This window comes from Pinus tabuliformis, chromosome 3_2 (assembly GCF_031772625.1).
Source record: "Pinus tabuliformis cultivar Carrire ecotype Pingquan chromosome 3_2, CPIR1, whole genome shotgun sequence".
In the NCBI taxonomy this organism is placed as follows: domain Eukaryota; kingdom Viridiplantae; phylum Streptophyta; class Pinopsida; order Pinales; family Pinaceae; genus Pinus; species Pinus tabuliformis.
In genome coordinates, this window is record NC_142302.1 from 671,933,286 (window position 1) to 671,939,420 (window position 6,135).

Consider the following 6,135-nt stretch of genomic DNA (forward strand, 5'->3'; position numbering starts at 1 on the left):
GAATAGCTTTATTGATATAAAGAAAAGAGCAGGGGAGGATTACAACCAATTGTTCTGACCTAGCGTCATCCTCTCAGCAAGAAGCCCTTCTTCACCTCATGAAAAGCTTAGATCACCCAATACTATGATGTTGCAGCAAGAAACCAACATTACTTCCTTACAAGATACAAAATTCCAGCCTCTGGATCTCTAGGATGAGGGATCCATATATAGATGTTTGAAAGGAGGGTGAGTCAGCTTCTGGGGTTTGATTAGTGTCCTCTCTCTGATAGTTCTTGATTCCACTTGGAGAATGATGATCTCTTACTCATCCCTAGGTGAATTCAGGGAGGTAAGTGTCACAGGAGAAGCTTCTGGAAGATTCCATGATTTTCCACCTCGCACACTGCCTCTGCCATTTGTCCATTCTCGCCCATCGCACCCCATAGAAGGGTTTTTCAACATGCATCGCACCCTCTCTGTGTATTTAGGTGGGATGCAGCGCACTTTGTCCGTGGAGCAGGAGAGATGGCCCCGTTTTGACCAGTTTTGAGTAGTTTTTCATGGAGAACTTCTGGGAGATGATGTGATCAGCTGACCTTGTTCCTTTAGGGGTTGGAACAACAGTTTTAGGGACTTAGGAGCCCTTGGTTTATGGACATTTAGGATTGGGGTTGCAGTGCCCAAAAATTTCTATAACACATTGGCCAGAAATCTGATTTCTGTAAGCGAGTTGGATGATGCAAGTGTAAAAACAGTGTTCAAGAAGGATACCTACAAGATGGTTCGGGGAGCACTGGTATTGATGCGGGGAGTTTGAATTGGAACTCTGTACAAGCTACAAGGTAGCACTGTTGTTGATGGGTGCAATAGTTCCGTGGTTCCTAAAAGTGGAGCAAAAAATCTAGTGGTCTCTAGAGAGAAGACCATGTTGTGGCATCAAAGGCTGGGACATATTGGAGAGAAGGGCCTTCAAATACTTCATGGTAAATGTATGGTAGAAGGTATGAGTAATAGCTCTCTCGATTTTGATTTTTGTGAAAATTGCATATATGGGAAGCAGAATTGGGTTAGTTTCCCCTCTGGTGGTAAGAGGGAGAAACAAATATTAGAGCTTGTGCACAGTGATGTTTTTCGACCTGTGAAGGTTCCATCACTCGGTAAGTCTATGTACTATGTATCATTTATAGATGACTTCTCAAGAAATACATGGATATATTTCCTTAAGAAGAAATCTGAAGTCTTTGATAGATTTAAAGAATTTAAGGCTCTGATGGAAAACTAGACAGAGAAGAAGATAAAGGTGTTGAGTACAGATAACGATGGAGAGTTTTGCAATAAGGAATTTGAAGAATTCTGCAAGAAGTGTGGTATAGCACAGCAGAAGACTACTCCATATACACCTTAGCAAAATGGAGTTGCAGAAAGAATGAACAAGATGTTGATGGAAAGGGAAAGAAGTATGCTTAGTGGTGTTGTGTTAGGACAGGAATTCTAGGTAGAGTTGATGGAGATGGCATGTTACTTGGTCAACAAATCACCTTCATCAGCGTTGGAAGATAAAACTCCACAAGAGGTATGGACTGGTAAGAAACCCTCTCTTTCACATTTGAGTATATTTGGATGTGATGCATATGTACATGTTCCAAAGGAGAAATGAACCAATTTGGACAGTAAATATGAAAAGTGCATCTTTATTGGGTATAAGGATGGTTTAAAGGGTTATAAACTTTGGAACCCAGTAACAAGGAAGGTTCTGTACAGCTGATATATGTTGTTCAGAGAGGTGAAATATGTTATTAAACATGAAGTCCAACCAAAGGAACCTGAGAAGATAGAGTTTGAGCTAAAGGAGGAAGAATTAGACTCTACAACAGAGGAGGAATCAGAAGATGAAGAGCCACAAACTCCATCTACTTTCTAGTTCAAATTTTGCTTTATCTATTACTGATGATGATCCCAGAACTGTGAAAGAAGTAGTACATTCAGAGGATGGAAAACTCTGGAAAGAGGCCATGGTTGATGAAATGGCATCTTTGCACAAAAATGAGGCTTGGGATCTGGTGGAGTTGCCGGCTGGAAGGAAACCCATTGGCAGCAAATGGGTGTTCAAGAAGAAGACAAATTCAGAAGGAAAGGTGGAGAAATACAAAGCTCTGTTGGTAGCAAAAGGTTATTCCTAGGTACCGGGAATTGATTTTGGTGATGTTTTTTCCCGTATTACCAAGGTAACTTCTATTAGATTACTTTTATCTGTTGTTGCCACTTTTTATTTTGAGGTAGAATAGATAGATGTGAAGACAACATTTCTTCACAGGGATCTGGAAAAGGAAATCTACATAAAGCAACCTGAAGGATTTGCGGTGAAGGGTAAGAAAGAACTGATATGCAAGTTAAAGAAGTCTTTGTATGGGTTAAAATAGTTACCAAGGATGTGGTATCAGAAATTTGATACATTTATACGAGGACTTGGCTTCATCAGAAGCAAAGCCGATCACTATGTGTATTTTAAATTAATTGGTGACTATGTTATTTATTTGGTCTTGTATGTGGACGATATGTTACTGGTTGGAAATGACAAAGAAATTATGCAGGATTTGAAGACCCAATTGTCCTCCAAATTCAACATGAAAGATCTTGGTGCTGCAAACCATATTTTGGGCATGGAAATTAAATGAGATCGAGCAAAGAGGAAGCTCTGGTTAAAATAGAGGAAGTATGTCGAGACAATACTGCAGAGGTTTACTATGCAGGATAGTAAACCGGTGAAGGTTCCTATTCCTGTAGGTGTGAGGTTATCTGCTGAACAGTGTCCCAAGACACAAGAAGAGGAAGAGGACATGTCCCATGTTCCATATGCAAGTGCAATAGGTAGCATGATGTATGAAATGGTCTGTACTAGACTAGACATTGCACATGTTGAGGGAGTATTGAGCAGATTTATGTCAAAACCAGGGAAGGAGCACTGGAAAATAGTGAAGTGGGTTTTCAGGTATTTGCATGGCATTAGTGATTATGGTTTGTGCTACCAAGGAAAACCAGGATTGGATAAAATGTTGGATATTCGTGGCTTTGTTGATGTAGAATGGGCTGGAGATCTAGATCAGAGAAGATCTACAAGTGGGTATGTGTTTAACCTATTTGGAGGTGCAGTTAGCTAGATGTGTAAGAAACAATTTGTAGTGGCACTATCAACTACAGAGGCAGAATACATGGCAGCCACTCATGCAAGCAAGGAAGCAGTTTGGTTGTAGAGATTGTGTTCAAGTATGGGGTTAGTACAGGGAGCTATAAGGATAAACTGTGATAGCCAAAGTGCAATTTTCTTGGCAAAGAACCCCACATATCATTCAAAGACAAAGCACATTGATGTTCAGTATCATTTTGTGAGGGATATGATAGAAGACAGAAAGGTGTTGCTGGTAAAGGTGGACACTTTGAAGAATACTGCACATGCATTGACAAAATCTGTGAGCTCTGAGAAGTTCTCTTGGTGTAGAGAGACAATGGGCGTTTCAGGGCTGGAAAAATGACTAAGCTCTCTTGTGGCTCCCTGTGGAAAGAAAACAACAAGTGGGAGAATGTTGGGTTGTGTTAGAGGGGGGACGAAGCCCCCCCTTTGCTATGCCGATTATGTAACGGGGGAGGGGGTTCACAGGGGGTTTGAGGCATACCCATCACCCTATGTTAGGTTGGGCAGACCCACCTAGGTTTTTGTGCATGATTTTTGCACATGTTTTTTGGACGCAATGTTTTTCGGTCCATGGTATTAGAAACAATGGTTTTCAGTCCATGGTATTGGACGTGATGGTTTTCAGTCCATGGTATTGGATGCTTCATCATGTATAAATATGTATTATAATATTGAAATGAACATAATGAAAAATCAAGCTGGTAGTCCCGGTTTTGGGATCTAGGGGAAAATCTTTGTGTATATGTGTTTTATGTGTTATGCTCTCGCATTGTTTATTTTATGTGTTTTAGAATTCGTATGCAGGTAATTTCTGTACAGGGTTAAAACCTACAAAGAGTTCCAGAATAGTAGTGGGACCCAGGGACAAGTTTTTTGAGTAGTTCACTTGTCTCATGAGGGTTTTGTTGATGATGTTGGATGACTATGTGTGGTGTTTCGTCGGTTCCACTTCCTTAAGGTTATATAGGAGGTTGAATCTGATCACAGTAACCTATCATCTCATGTTTACCCCGATTGGCATGGTTACTTGGGTGGATTTGGGAGGATGGTGTTACAACTGACATACAATTTATAACTTTTCTTGGTGAATTTTCATTTACCAAATGCATCGAAAAAACTATTTTGCATTAAGTTCACACACCGAATTGCAGTGCACCCTGTAACTTTACAGGGTGCACCACTATCGGTCCAAGCCAAACTTGTAGAACGCACCACACATGAAAAATATTTTTCAAGAAGTGTTGATTTTTGGACCTAATTTACAATTCTAATCTAATAAAAAAATAAATTAAAGAGAAACATAAACATTACCTGGAGATTTGGTCATCAGTGGGGCATAGTTGACACACAAATGAGAAAAAAAAATTCACCATCGTTTGAGAAAATTCAAAAGATACACATTGAGCATAGGATGAAAGAATGGTGAGCAAGATAAACAACGATGATAGGGTGCTTAAGTGAGGCAAGAGTGGTACTGGTGCTTCAAAGCTCTACAACACTACAAATGCTAAAATGAAACTTACGGACGATAGGTTTTCTTTATTTAACCCTGTTTTGGTGCATTACTGTAACAACACTAGTGCATACTATTTGAAGGAGCACCACATTATTTTAAAATTGAAAACCCTATGGCAGTGCTCTTGTTAAGAAGCACCCATGAGTTTTAATACATGAACATCATTGTTGCTTCGTTGGAATATAACACCACATTGTTTTTAAAATAAAAAAACCCTATAGCAGTGCTCTTGTTAAGTATGCGTCGAAGTTTTTTCATACATGAACAACACTAGTGCTTTGAGGGGATATAGCACCGATATGGTGAAAATAATTTTAGGACCGATATTTTTTAAATTTAACATTTTTCTGCTGCTATTGAGTAGTGTATGAATTGGTGCATCATATATAGGTGTCAAGACGTTGTTTAAATAATGCTTCGATGGTGGGCTATAATATGCATGCACTAGGGTGTTAGTGTACTGGTTTAGCACGCAAAATAAATTTTATGGCTGAAATATTTATAAATTTAACCATTTTCCAGTGCTATCAAGTAGTATACGCACTAGTGTGCTTTTGTACTTGGTGGACCATTATTTTTTTTATTAAAAAAAAAAGATCTAACACGATACACCATGTTCTATTGGGAACTAGTGCATATGTGTACATTAAAGAATCGGTGCGTTTGTGTATTATAGATGCATTGTTAAGGAAAATCTACTAAAGCATACGCTCGCCCAACTCTGCTAGTGACCTCTACAACAAACAATTTTTGGGCTATTTTTATAGGGGCTTTGGCAAAAACCTTCACCAGAGGGTATTTTCCTTGTAGTGTTTGTTTCAAAATGTTAATCCAAACCCCATCTCTTGGTATTTCCTGATTCCCTTCTTCCATATGATATGCTTCTCGGATGGTGAAGGAGCCTTTTAAAATGTAGCCACATTAGAGCTTATTTAGGTGGGAGGAATATGGGATTAATAATTCTTGGGCGTTACACAAAAATTGACTCCACAATTCCCCCTCTGGCTTGAGATTCCATTCTTCTTGCAGAAACTATTTCCTCGACTATTGTCTTGTGGCTGGACTTATCCTATAGTCAATTATTGTTATTAGACCTCATGCAATGATATGTAGGAATATGATATCTAGCTGTTGTTGATCTCAAATATTAGGGATTTATTGCTATGAATCATACCAGAAAAGAGCATTGTGACCATCTTTTACTTCCCAAAAGAAATGTTGTTGTTCCAAGTGAATTCCCATTAGAGAAATTTTGAGGTTAAAAATGGACCTCAAAACAAAAATGTAAAACCAAAATCAGCTTTATAAGAACCAATAGGATTCAAGATGATGATGTCAACCATGGGGGATGGTTCAACATTTTTGGAGTAAACACACACACACACACACACATATTCATTTTATATCCTTATAGTTTTACTCAAATTTCGAGTGGGAGCACTCATTG